The sequence below is a fragment of the Phoenix dactylifera genome, chromosome 6 (assembly GCF_051530095.1).
Source record: "Phoenix dactylifera cultivar Ajwa chromosome 6, Ajwa_hap1_PhDact_Kaust_v1.1, whole genome shotgun sequence".
NCBI lineage: Eukaryota > Viridiplantae > Streptophyta > Magnoliopsida > Arecales > Arecaceae > Phoenix > Phoenix dactylifera.
The window spans coordinates 10,450,877-10,465,416 of NC_143195.1; positions in this window are offsets into that span (position 1 = coordinate 10,450,877).

A 14,540-nucleotide genomic window follows, 5' to 3' on the forward strand; every position below is an offset into this window, starting at 1 on the left:
ATTTGAGAAATACTAAAGATCAGTGGCTTGTCTATGGTGATTCTGACTTAAAACTTGAGGGATATACTGATTCAAATTTTCAGTCAGATCAAGATGATAGCAAGAGCGTGTCAGGATATATCTTCACTCTTAAGGGTGGGGCCATCTCCTGGAAGAGTTCCAAGCAGCATACAGTGGCAGATTCTATATGTGAAGCAGAATATATCGCAGCATCTAATGCCGCCAAGGAAGCTGTATGGTTGCGGAAGTTCATCACCGAGCTTGGAGTGACACCCTCCATTGATGGTCCAGTGCCTGTATTTTGCGACAATACTGGGGCCATAGCTCAAGCAAGGGAACCTAAAGCACATCAGCGGACCAAGCATATTCTACGTCGCAACCCGTTGGTTTGAGAGATCATCGATCGAGGTGATATTGATCTTCAGAAGATTGATACAAAAGAAAATCTGGCTGACCCATTTATCAAAGTCCTCGGCATCAAAAAGTTCGACGAACACAAGTCGAAGATGGGTATTAGATACTGTGCCGATTGGCATTAGGCTAAGTAGGAGTTGTTGGGATTTGTTTCCTAAATGTCAATTGTCAGCATATTGATGATTGAATTTTGTAAATGAATTGACAAATTAATAAAGTGTTATTTGGCATTATTCATCATTTCATCTTCAAATGAACTCTTATATGATGAAGTCCTTAGGACTTATGTTATGATAAAGGAGGATTTATCTTTGAGTCCTTAAACTTGTTCGCGACCAAATGATATGTTGTTACTAGGACGACAGCATTATCGAGATTAGGTCATTGTGTGACATATACGTTGGTTGTCCTCTTAACCAAGAAGTGTGGAGACACTGGTATGCCACACAGGTGAAGTGTAGGAGTACATTTCACTGAACGTGACCAATTACAGAACGCTCTACTGTCGAGAGATGTTCCGAGTGGATATGGGTATAAGTTTGGCCCTCTGACCTGAGACCGCAACCTGTGACAAGCAAGCAACTCACTGTACTTTGGTACCGGACTACCTGAATTTCTAATTCAGTGACGGAAGGTCACTGGGTGCAGTCAAGTATTTGCGTAGTCAGTTGTGAGTCAAGATGGAATTGACCCCTCCTGAAAACAGGAGATAATGTCTTGTGATTAATTTAGCAAAACCTTGGCCAGGGTAATCCCAGTGAGGAGTCACGGAATATCTAAAGTTAATCACATAATGGATGTACTAATTATAGGGTTGACAGTGAGCTCTAAGTCATCCTGGCATTAGGAGTCAAAGGGATTGAATTATACAGTAACCATAGTTCAGGGTTCTAGAATATTTGCTTCGCATATATTCGGCCTATCTGGACGTTGGGTACCATTGCTAGATGGTCACATCAATTAGTATAGGAAATTGTTCCTATACTACCGGCTTAGGTTCGAACCTATGAGGTTACACGCATAGAAGATTTCTGATTGATCAAGAAAGCTGATGAATGATTAAGAATCATTCAGGGATAATTTGGTCAATCTGATTGGCATATTATCTTATAAAATAATTAAAGTAATTATTAAAGGATTAATTAGTAATTATATTACTAATAAACTCAATTTGATTGAGTAATTGTGCTAAGGATGAGCCAAATTGAATTGGATTCAAGTTTGGGCTCAATCAGGATTTTGACCTGATTGGATTAGGTTAGAACCAAAAAGGACTTAAGCTAATCAAATTAATTTTAAATTAATTTGTTCTTAATTGGGGATTGACCTAATTGGATTAGGTCCAACACAAAGTAATTAATTCAATTTGATTGAGTTTGCATGAGCCAAAATTGAATTGGATTCAATTTGAGCTCAATCAGGGTCTGACCTGATTAGATGGGTTCAACCAAATTGCTTTGTTTTAATTCGGGTTTGACCAAATTTGATTAGGTGCAACCCAAGGAGATTAGGCTCAGATGATGTGGCAATTATTGGTGACATGGCATTGGATTTCATGAATTTTAAATAAACCAAAATTATTGTATGGCACATGGACCCATTGCTTGACACATGGCGACATTGTTTGTTATTTGAATTTAAATTCAAACATTAAGCAATGTGTTAAATGATTTTAATCACTCAAACCATCAGCCAAGGTGGCGTATGAGTTTTTGAATGGATTAAATTCAAATTTCAAGAGGTGATTTCGAAATTATGAAGTGTTTTACCTTGCCGCATGGATTTCAAATTCCTTCCCTCTTGCACATGTGTTTAAAATTTGAATTTAAATCAGATTTGGTTGAGATCTGATTTGGGTTGTTCCTATTCCTTTGTATGTGCCAACTAAAGGAGGTTTTCTAAAAATAAATTTTGAATTTTGAATGAAAATTTGGAGGCCATTAAAAGGGATCAAACATGGGCACCAAAAATACATCCATTGCAGCCTTCTTCCTCACCCGCCTCCTCTTCCTCTTCTTCTCCATTTTAGATAGGGTTTTCAGGGTGAATATCTAGAAGATTCAAGATCAGATCTGAGTCCTCTACTTTCCTTACAAACCTCATCTCCATCTGCTTCAAGACGATTGATCAAGAGTTGATTGAATCCCGACGGGCAGATTTCAGCTTTCAAGTGTTCTGCAACTGCTAGCACTGTTGCGGAAGAAGATCCTTCAGGACTTCACGTGTACTTCTCGTAGAGGCCATTCGTGTGCGTTGCTGTAAAGTCAAGAATCAAATTCACAACTTTCATTCATCATAAAAGATATTAATCTAGCATTAATCATTTATTATGGTGTCAAGGTCTAGGTCCGATTCTCCGAGGTTTTACCCTCTTTTGGGGCTCCTCACGGAGATATCTCCAGAATCCATTCGATGGATATTCGGAGATTAATTGGAATAGAGTTCTTAAGTTTCAGATCTGATAGTTAATCATGCATAAAAGTTTTATCATAATTGTTTAAACGATTCCGGCATAATCCTATGTGTTCTTAATGTGCTGATTTCTAGATTTGATCTTGTAAGCATGCATGAATTAAATTGTTTGATTCTTTTTCCCGCTGTATTTTTGAAATTTTAAAAGAACTATGTGTGGCTTGATTTCCGTTGTGAAGGGGTACGTAGGCAACCCGATCAGGTTCAGCCATAGTTTTCAAAAAAAAAAAAATTCAGCATGCTAAACACCGAAGAACCTAGGAATAACTTTCGGACATGTGGTCTTTAAAATCTGCATAGTGTGAACATGACTTAAGTCATATTCATCCTACGACGACATGTGGTCTTTAAAATCCGCACAAATCTTGGTTTAATCAAATTGACCCAATCATGAACCCAAATCAATTTGGGTCGAACCCAATTTGATTTGGCTCATTAAATCAGCCCAATTACAATCCAATTGCAATCAATTCTACTTAATTCTTCTTTCATTAACTTACTAACACTTAGTGGGTTAATTCAATCACCAATCATATTGATGATTGATTGATTTCTATTGTGATTCCAAATCACAATTATGATAGTCTGACTAATTAAATCCTCTATGTGTGTGATCCCGTAGGTTCTATTCTGACTAATTAGATCTCCATCTCAATATCACTGAAACTTCTTTCAGTGGACTGAAACGATTTCAGTTATACTCTCAGGGTTCACTGATCACCAAGTGAATGCCTTCGAGTCTCACAATCCACTAGTGACACCTAACAGTATATGGTGGCAACCCAGCAGAATGGAATGTCTGAACCTCTAGGTGCAGTTAGCGTATGATACAGTCTCTTTATCATGGATCCCGACGTGACGGAGGTTATGCATATCTCGTCAAACCCCATCGTCCGTCATATGTCAAATTTATACGACTTCTAGTTTGAGATATGGAAAACTCTTTTTCCAAAATACCTGACTAAAAATTTATCGAACTTAGTCTCATAAATCACATAGGATCACTCTTAATCTATCAAGGTCGATAGATCCCATCTAGATGCAACCCTATTCCAAAATGAACCTACTGTAGCCAATCCGCACTACAAAAATCCGAATGGCTAGGGCCTAAGTTCACATGCTCGTCAAAGTACAGCAACCTCACAGTGAATAGTTGAGGCATCGTAGGTCAAAGGACCAGTCATACAACTGCAGCATAAGTAGTCACTGACGAGTGGATAGAGATCCATGTGACTACTATCTTTGGTCACGCTCAGTACCTTGTTCTCTAACAAGTACTTGCTTAGTCACTGCAGTGTCTCTACACCGTGGACTCGAAACTCGTCCATCTGACCAAGTGATCTATGCACTAATCTCAGCGGATCGATCACCATCCTTCGTGAAGGATCCATCGATCAGGAGCATTTAGAAATTAATCCCTAATGACACATGCCTCAAATTCTCAACTTCTTGAGAATATGTGTCATCATCTATTAATTTCTTGGACGATTCGTGGACACATACAAACATGAATGAAAAATAAATTGCCTAATCTTATTTATTAATAAGAGTCAAATTACAAATTTGTACCTCAGATTACAAATATGCATCAGCCATGTTGGCTTTTAGGGCATACTTCTAAAAATCTCCCACTTGCATTAAAGTCAATCAGACATGTATTTAAGTTCCATTTTTTTAAGATGGACTTCTAATTTCTTCTGACTCAGCTGCTTAATGAATGGGTCCGCCATGTTAACAGTGGAGTCTACTCTCTGCACCTCTACATATTTCTTTTCAAGGTAGTCGCGAATTAGACTTCGGCTCCTTAGCCAGTGCTATGGCGCCGTTGTTGTCGCAAAAAAGGATTATGGCATCTGATGACATGACTTCTAGCTCTTCGACAAACTTCTTGTACCAGAATGCTTCCTTCGCAGCATCCGATGCAGCAATGTACTCTGCTTCCATGGTAGAATCTGTAATAATCAGTTGCTTGAAATTCTTCTAATTTACCGATCCTCCATTGCATAAGAGTACATATCCTGATGTAGACTTTCTATCATCAGGGTCAGTCATGAAGTCTGAATCAGTATATCATTCTACCTTTAATTCCATGCCTCCCCCAAAGACCAAAAACATATCCTTAGTCCTTCTCAAGTACTTAAGGATATTTTTGACAGCTATCCAGTGCTCCTCGTCTGGAATTGACTGATATCTGCTCGTGACACTCACAGCATATGCTATATCAGATTGAGTACATTGCATGGTATACATGAGGCTCCCTATTGCCGATGCATAAGGAATCCTACTCATGTGCTGAATCTCTTCAGATGTTTTGGGGCACATCTTTTTGGAGAGATTTAGGGGTGACAATCCCCTCTTAGAGTTTTCCATGTTGAACCTCTTCAGCACTTTCTCTATGTACATTTTCTGTGATAGGCCAAGCATCCTCTTAGATCTATCTCTATAAATCTTAATCCTCAAAATATAAGATGCTTCACCTAGGTCTTTCATGGAGAATTTCTTAGACAACCATAACTTGACCGATGTGAGCATGGGAATATCATTCCCAATCATAAGTATATCATCCACGTACAATACGAGGAATACTATAGCCCTCCCACTAACCTTTTTGTATACACATGGTTCCTCTTCATTTTTGATGAAATCAAACAATTTGATTACATCATCGAAGCGAGTGTTCCAACTCCGAGATACTTGCTTGAGTCCATAAATGGATCTTTGCAGCTTGCAGACCTTATGATCGCCATCACTGGAAGTGAAACCCTAAGGCTGTTTCATATAGATATCTTCCTCAAGATATCCATTAAGGAATGCAGTTTTCACATCCATCTGCCATATCTCATAATCATGATAAGCTGCAATGGCTAGCAACGATCGAATGGACTTCAGCAAGGCTACCGGTGAAAAGGTATCCTGATAGTCAATGCCTTCGCGCTGACTATAATCTTTTGCCACCAACCTTGCCTTATAGGTCTCTACCTTGCCATCCGAACCCATTTTCCTTTTGTAGATCCATTTGCACTCAATAGGTACTGTACCTTCAGGCGAATCTACTAAGGTCCATACTTGGTTGGAATGCACTGAGTCTATTTCTAACTTCATCGCATCCATTCATTTTTCGGAGTCGATGTCTAACATCGCTTCGTTGTAGGTCTTGGGATCATCACTATGATCTCTTTCTTCCATGAGGAACTCTTCCTCTATTTCCTCTGTAAGCATACTTAAGTATCTTTCAGGAGGATGGGAGATCCTACTAGATCTACGAAGTGGACGAGGTTCTTCATGTATTGGCTCAACGTGAATAGGTTCACTAGGCTCAATTGCTCGTTGCTCTTGAAAGACTTTCTCTTCGAGCTCAATTTTTCTTCCACTGCCTCTATCAAGGATAAACTGTTTTTTCAAGAAGATGGCATGTCGGCTCATAAGCACTTTGTGATCTTCTGGGATGTAAAAATTGTATCCTAATGACTCTTTAGGATATCCAATGAAATGAGCACCAATTATCCAAGCCTCTAACTTGTCTTCTTGTTGTCGTTTGACTTGGGCCGGACATCCCAAAATCTTGAGACAACCAAGACTTGGTTTCTTACCATGCCATATCTCATATGGTGTGGTAGGAACAGACTTAGAGGGAACTTTATCCAATATGTAGATAGCAGTAAGTAGGGCATCTCCCCACAAGAATAAGGGTAATTCAGTGAAGCTCATCATGGACCTGACCATATCCAATAGGGTCCGATTCCTCCTTTCTGACACTTTGTTGAGTTGAGGTGTTCCAGAAGGTGTCCATTATGAAACTATACCATTTTGTTTGAGATAATCGTGAAACTCTCCACTAAGGTATTCTCCTCCTCAATCTGATCGAAGAACCTTAATGAATTTTTCTGTCTGTTTTTCTACTTCAAATCTGAATTCTTTGAACTTTTCAAATGCTTCAGATTAATGTCTCATAAGATAGACATAACCGTACCGTGAGAAATCATCGGTAAAAGTAATAAAGTAGAAAAATTGATCCCTAGCCTGCACATCGAATGGGCCACACACATCAGTATGTACTAGGGCAAGTATTTCAGCGGACCTCTCCCCGTGTCCTACAAAGGGTAATTTGGCCATTTTTTCTTGAAGGCAGGATTCAAATCGGATATGACTCAGAAGTCAATGAACTCAAAAGCCCATATTTCTCTAATTTGTTAATTCTGTCTTCTCCTATATGACCAAGTCTGAGGTGCCACAAATACTTTTAATTTATCTCATCTCTAGATCTTTTAGATCTTATGGTACTCACTGTATGCTCAGATACGTTTACAGATACATCCATATGTAAGTGATAGAGACCGTCAATCATAAAACCACGTCCAAACAGATTATTTTGCAAATAAATGAAAACGTAGTCTTTATTGAAATTGAATTCATAATGTTCCTGTGCTAGACAAAATATAGAAATCAAATTTCTGCTAGCACTAGGTACAAAATAACAATCTCTAAGTATCAAACTAAATTCTGACGGTAAATGTAAAGGAAATGTGCCCACAGCAACAGCAGCAACTCTTGCTCCATTGCCAATCCATAGGGTTACCGTACCTTCCGTAAGCCTTCTACTTTTTTTTAGACCCTGCATGGTAGTGCACAAGTAAACACTAGAGGCAGAGTCTATAACCAACTGGAAATAGAACAAACTGTTAGATTAGTTTCAATAATGAGCATATTAGACATACCTTCAGAAGGTATGTCAGCCTTCTTGCTCTTTATGTTTTCCATGTAGATAGGACAGTTCTTCTTCCAATGGCCGTCTTCATTGCAATGGAAGCATTTTCTTTTGGATTCGGCCTTCTTCTTAGGAACTTCCTTCTTCGATTTTTTCTTGGTCTTCTGCTTCTTCGCAGGCTTCTTCTTCTTCCCAGTAGACTTTCTCTTGGAAGTAGAAGCTAGCTCAGTAGCGAGAACTGTGTCCCTTGAACCTTTCAAGGCTTCCTCAGTTGTCACCAACATATTCAACAATTCAAGTTTGGTGCATTCAATTTTATTCATATGGTAGTTTACAATAAACTGCCCATATGAACATGGCAACGATTGTAGGATCAAATCCATTTGCAAATCCTTGTGCATGGTCAAGCCAAGCTTCTCAAGCTCCTCAAGATCCTTGATCATGGTCAAACCATGTTCATGGACAGACTGCCCATCGCGCATCTTGGCTTTGAAGAGCCGCTTGGATACTTCAAACCTCGCTGCGCGACTCTGTTCACCATACAACTCTTGTAGGTGATCAAGTATGTCATTAGCAGTCTTCATGCTCTCATGCTGGCATTGCAAATCATTGGACATGGATGCCAAAATGTAGCACCTAACCTTATTATCGTCATCCAACCATTTTGCATGCGTCTCGCGCTGCTCATTGGTTTCATGGGTTGGTAACACTGGAAGTGTTGGGAACCCGCCCATGCCGTGGAAAATTAAAAAAAATTTCAGATGCAGCGGAAGTGGCATGCGCGGGATCGACGTTCGTCTCATGAACGTTGTTCAAAAACCGTTCGTAGTTAGATTAGGATTAAAACTTTTAACAACATTAGGAAGATCATATCTTCACCTTGTGCGGGTAGATGATCACCGTAAATTGAAGTTCGTGGTTTAGGATGAAGGTTTGCTGGAAGCCGCACACGTGTCCGGCCTCTACGGGTATCCACACGAAGCAAAAACCGATCCAAGCTTCTTTATCTCCCCGGGGTGCTAGCTCCCTTGCAGAGATAACTTTTAATGGCTGATTTCCTCCCTTTGAATCAACCCTTGATTGTGCTTGGGAGGAGGAAGAAGAAGGATGAAGAGAGGAAGAGGAACAAGAACCCCTAGCAGCCTTTTCCCTTTTGCATGCGTTGGGACCTTTAGGAAGAAGATCTTCAAGGGACGCACGCCCTTTCTTCTCCTTGCTGGTGGCGGCTGAAAACCAAGAGGGAGAGGGAGGCTCACGGCTGAAAAGAGGAGAGAATTAATTGCCCTAGGTGTTGGTCTTTATCTCCTTATAAAGGCATATGGAGCTCCTACCTTTTAGGAGCTTCATTATTTTCCTTTTAGGAACCAAGAGGAGGGGCGCACGCCCCTCTTCTTTTCTCTTTGATTTCGGCCAACCCCTCCCTCATAACCCTTCATCACGCATGCCCCCACTTGATCTAATCAAGTGGGGCGTGGGGCCTAAGCCTAGTTGGTTCAATCCTCTTCCAAAGAGGATTGGGTGCACTTGTTTCCCTTCAAATCCTAATCCAATTAGGATTTGATTGAACCATGACTCAATTGAACCCTTCAATCCTAATCAAATTAAGAGTCATCATAATTCATTAGATTAATAATTAATTTGGACTTAAGAAATCCTAATCCAATAAGGATTTATTAAATTTTAGTTCTAATCCAATTAGGACTTTTATTTGAATCCGAAGTCCTAATCTAATTAGGACTTCTAGGAATCCTATTCTAAGTAGAAATCCATATTGAATTCAAAATCCTAATCTAATTAGGATTGTAGGAATCCTACTTCAAGTAGAACTCCCAGTCCTAGTCCAAGTAGGATTTTCAGTCCTAATCCAATTAGGATTCTAGGAATCCTACTCCAAGTAGGATTCGTGTTTTAAGTCCAATTAATCAATTCTCATTGTTCCTTCTTCAACTGATTATCAATCGAATTGATTTCTCGTGATTCATAATCATATTTCAACCATCGGATCGGTCATTACCTCTAGTGTATGTGACCCCATAGGTTCTATTCTGACTGATAGTGAGATATATTGCGATCTCTATCACAATATCATTGAAAACTCCTTTCAATGGGTTGGAACAGTTCCAACTCAACTCATTAGGGTTTATCGATCATCAAGATATTCTCTGTGAGTCTCACCATCCACCAGTGACACCTAGCATTATGTAGTGGCTACCCAGTAGAATGGAATGATGAACCTATAGGTATAGTTATTGTATGATATAGTCCTACTATCATGGATCCCTATAGGACGGAGGTCATGGATAACTCGTCAAACCCCATCGTCTGTCATATGTCAAGATTTATTCGACTTAATTTTGAGAGTGAAAAACTCTTTCTCCACTATTTTTACTGTCCCGGTCGAGGTCTTACGAACTCAGTCTAATAAATCACATAGGATCTCTCCTTATCTACCAAGGTCGATAGATTCCATATAGGTGCATACCCTACTCCTACAGTGAACCTATTGCAGCCAATCTACACTGCATGGACCGTATGTCTAGAGACCATGTATACGTGATCAAACTACAATAATCTCACTATAAGTAGCCGAAGCACCGCAAGTCAAAGGACCAGTCACACTACTGCAACATCAAGCAAGTCACTGACGAGCGGATAGACATCCAAGTGACTTCTTGTCTTAGTCATGCTCAGTACCCTTGTTCTTTAACAAGCACTTGCACTACTACTTCAGTGTCCCCACACCGTGGACTCGAGTCTCGTCCATCCTCAAGAAAAGTAGTGTGTGCACTAATCTCATTGGATCGATCACCGTCCTCGCGATGATCCATCGATCAGGAACATTTAAAAATTAATCACCAATGATACATGGCTCAAATTCTCAATTCTTGAGAATATGCATCGTCATCTTATTAATTCCTTGGACGATTCATAAACACATAAACAATATGAATGAAAAAGATGCCTTTTATTTATTCAACAATAAATAGTCAAGTACAAATTTATGTTCCAGAATTAATAATGTGTCCGCCAGATTGGCTTCTAGGGCATACATCTAACGGAGAGTTCATGGTCAAGAACATAAGCTATCTTTTCGCAACTCAAGACAATCTTCAAGTTGCAGAGCCAATCTTTATAGTTTGGTCCGGTCAACCTATTGTTATCTAGAATTCGATCTATCGGGTTGGAAGCCATTGACATCTGTAGAGAGTAAAGATTCTAATTAAAAATTTGTATTTGACATTAATTTATTTTAGGGACTTTTAAAACAAAATTGGATCAAATCCTCTCACTATTTTTTGGATCTCTCACACTTTCCTGGTAAAGATACGAAAACCTGCGACTTAGGATTTTTAGTGGGGTGCTGCGGTCCCACCAATCTACATATCACTTCACCTAACAGTTATTGGAAACACATATACGATGAGTGTACAACTCTTGTACAATACTTCGTAAGCATATTGTGCTAACTTAGTCTCCAAGTCATAAGGATCTTACCTAACAGTTATTGGATCCGTTCCTTGGTTAAGTCAGACCCACCGTATATCCCGCGAAAATAAAGCTGTGATTGGGTCCTCACCTAACAGTTATTGGAGCCCAACCCCACCTTTACCCCACAACATCTCATGTTAATAGAGAGGTCCAATCCTTCAATGCAACTAGCCCACTGTATCCAGCCGAGACTAATCAACGTCGGAAAGATCTTAGCAATTTTACTATGGTGGAAGACCAATCGACTTAATATTGGGTAATCAGATCTTAGTAATTCCAACTTTGAGCTTTTCATAGGAGGTAATCAATCAATTGGCCAGGTAAGCAGGTGGGAGGCTCTCCTTACTTAGAGAGTAAGGTCCTAATTAAGTAACCACCTTTGAGCTTTCCTAGACACCAATTAGATCAATTAATCAAATATGGCTAGCTCAATGTATCTTGAAAGTGAATCCTAGGTTCTTCGGTGTTTAGCATGCTGATTTTTTTTTTTTTTGAAAATTATGGCTGCACCTGATCGGGTTGCCTACGCACCCCTTCACAAGGGGGATCAAGCCACACGTAGTTCTTTTTAAATTTTAAAAATGCAGCAGAAAAACTGAATCAAACAATTTAATTCATGCATGCTTACAAGATCAAATCTAGAAATCAGCACCTTAAGAACACATAGGATTATGCCGGAATCGTTTAAACAATTATGCTAAAACTTTCATGCATGATTAACTATCAGATCTGAAATTTAAGAACTCTATTCCAATTAATCTCTGAATATCCATCAAATGGATTCTGGAGATATCTCCGTGAGGAGCCCCAAAAAAGGATAAAATCTTGGAGAATCGGACCTAGATCTTGACACCATAATAAATGATTAATGCTAGATTAATACCTTTTATGATGGATGAAAGTTATGGATCTGATCCTTGACTTCGCAGCCACGCACACGAATGGCCTCTACAAGAAGTACACGCGAAGTTCCTGAAAAGATCCAATCCTACAGAAGTGCTAACTTGCGCAGAATTTCTTAAGGCTGAAATTTGATCTTCCCAACGCTATCAACTTTTGAACCACCTTCTTGGAAGAACTTGGAGGAAAGGTTTGGAGGGATTGAAGAGGACTTAGATCTGATCTAAAGATTCTTATCAGGGACCCCTAACACTAACGGCGTGATGGACTTAGAGTAGGAAGAAGTTGGCTAGATTGAATGCAGAATTTTTCCATGCATGAATTAGGGTTCCTCTCTTTTCTTTTCCCTTTTTTCTTCTTCTTTTTCTCTCTTTTTTTCTTGAATTCGACCACTAGCTGATGGAGGTCCTTTTAATGTTGCTATCCTCTCTAACTTCATGCCAACCATCCCATATTTGTGGAGGATTTTGTGGGGTTTTGAATTTTGAATTCAAAATTCAAGTTCATGTGCCATTACATAATGAAGCTTGATCTAATTTAAACCATTCATCATGTTGCCACTTTTCTCTTTCAATTTCGAAATTTTCATGCCTCCAATTAGATTAGAGGGTCATGTGGTGATTTTGTGGTGATTAAATTCGAAATTCAACCTTAATTAGAAGTGAGATAAAGATAAGGATGACATATGCCATGAAGAGAGAGAATTTGATCTTATCCAATTCTTTTCATGAATTTATCTCTCCATTTTGACCCATCTAATGTTGAAAGAGGTCTCTGATGTTGCCAAGTGTCCCATGGCACCATTAAATAAATTAAATTAATTTTTAATCATATTAAAAATCAATTTATGGCACCATGCATGGATATGTGACAAGTGGATTTCAAGATCCGAACAGTTTCAGATCAAATCAATTTAACTTAATTAAATCCTAACAATTAGAATGATCCAATTACCATGGGTTGAACCTAATCCAATTAGGTCAATTTCTAATTAAGCATAAATTTAATCTAATTTAATTTGGTTAACCTAAGTCCTCTTGATTCAGACCTAATCCAATCAGGTCAAAAACCCTGATTGAGCCCAGAATTGAATCTAATTCAATTTGGCTCATTCTTAGTCTAATTACTCAATCCAATTGAGTTCATTAGCAATCTAATTACTAATTAATCCTCCGATAATTACTTTATTTATTTATAAGATAATTTGCCAATCGAATTGACCAAATTAACCCTGAATGATTCTTAATCATTCATAAGCCTTCTTGATCAATCAGGAATCTTCTATGCATGTGACCTCATAGGTTCGAACCTAAGCCAGTAGTATAGGAATGACTTCCTACACTAATCGATGTGACCATCTAGCAATGGTACCCGACGTCCGGATAGGTCGAATATATGCGAAGCAAATATTCTGGAACCCTGAACTATGGTTACTGTATAATTCAATCCCTTTGTCTTCTAATGTCAGAATAACTTAAAGCTCACTGTCAACCATATAATTAGTACATCCATTATGTGATTAACTTTAGATATCCCGTGACTCCTCACTGGGATTATCCTGGCCAAAGTTTTGCTAAATTAATCATAAGACATTATCTCCTATTTCCAGAAGGGGTCAATTCCATCTTGACTCACAACTGACTACGCAAGTACTTGACCGCACCCAGTGACCTTCCATCACTGAATTAGAAATTCAAGTAGTCCGGTACCAAAGTACAAGGAGTTGCTTGCTAGTCACAGGTTGCGGTCTCAGGTCAGAGGGCCAAACTTATACCCATATCCACTCGGAATATCTCTTGACAGTAGAGCGTTCCAGAATTGGTCACGTTCAGTGAATGTACTCCTACACTTCACCTGTGTGGCATACCAGTGTCTCCACACTCCTTGGTTAAGAGGACAACCAACGTATATGTCACACCACGATCTAATCTCGATAATGCTGTCGTCCTTGTAACGACATATCATTTGGTCGCGAAATAGTTTAAGGACTCGAAGATAAATTCTCCTTTATCATTAATAAGTCCTAAGGACTTCATCATATAAGAGTCCATTTGAAGATGTAAAATGATGAATAATGCCAAAAAATACTTTATTGATTTGTCAATTTATTTACAAAATTCAATTGTCGACATGCTGACGATTAACATTTAGGATACAATTCCCAACATATCGTTCACTTTCGATTGATTTAGGGTGGTTTTAGGTCTCTTGGGATTTACATCTAATGTAACAATCTACCCCATACCATATGTCATTCGATTTACATCTTATGTAGATGTCATATTGGTTCAATTTTACATCCTATGTAATTATGAAATTCTTTCATATATTATGTGATTACATCTTATGTAAATGACATAATTATTTTAGTTTACATCTTATGTAAATATCCTATTATTTAAGAGTTTTATTTACATCTCATGCAAATAAATTTTATTTAACTAATACATACATCTCGTGCATGCATTGTTTTAAACATAACCTTAAATAAGTATGAACATTATGATTACATGCATCTTATATATATTTTCAGATATGAAACTTTAAACCTATTATGCTA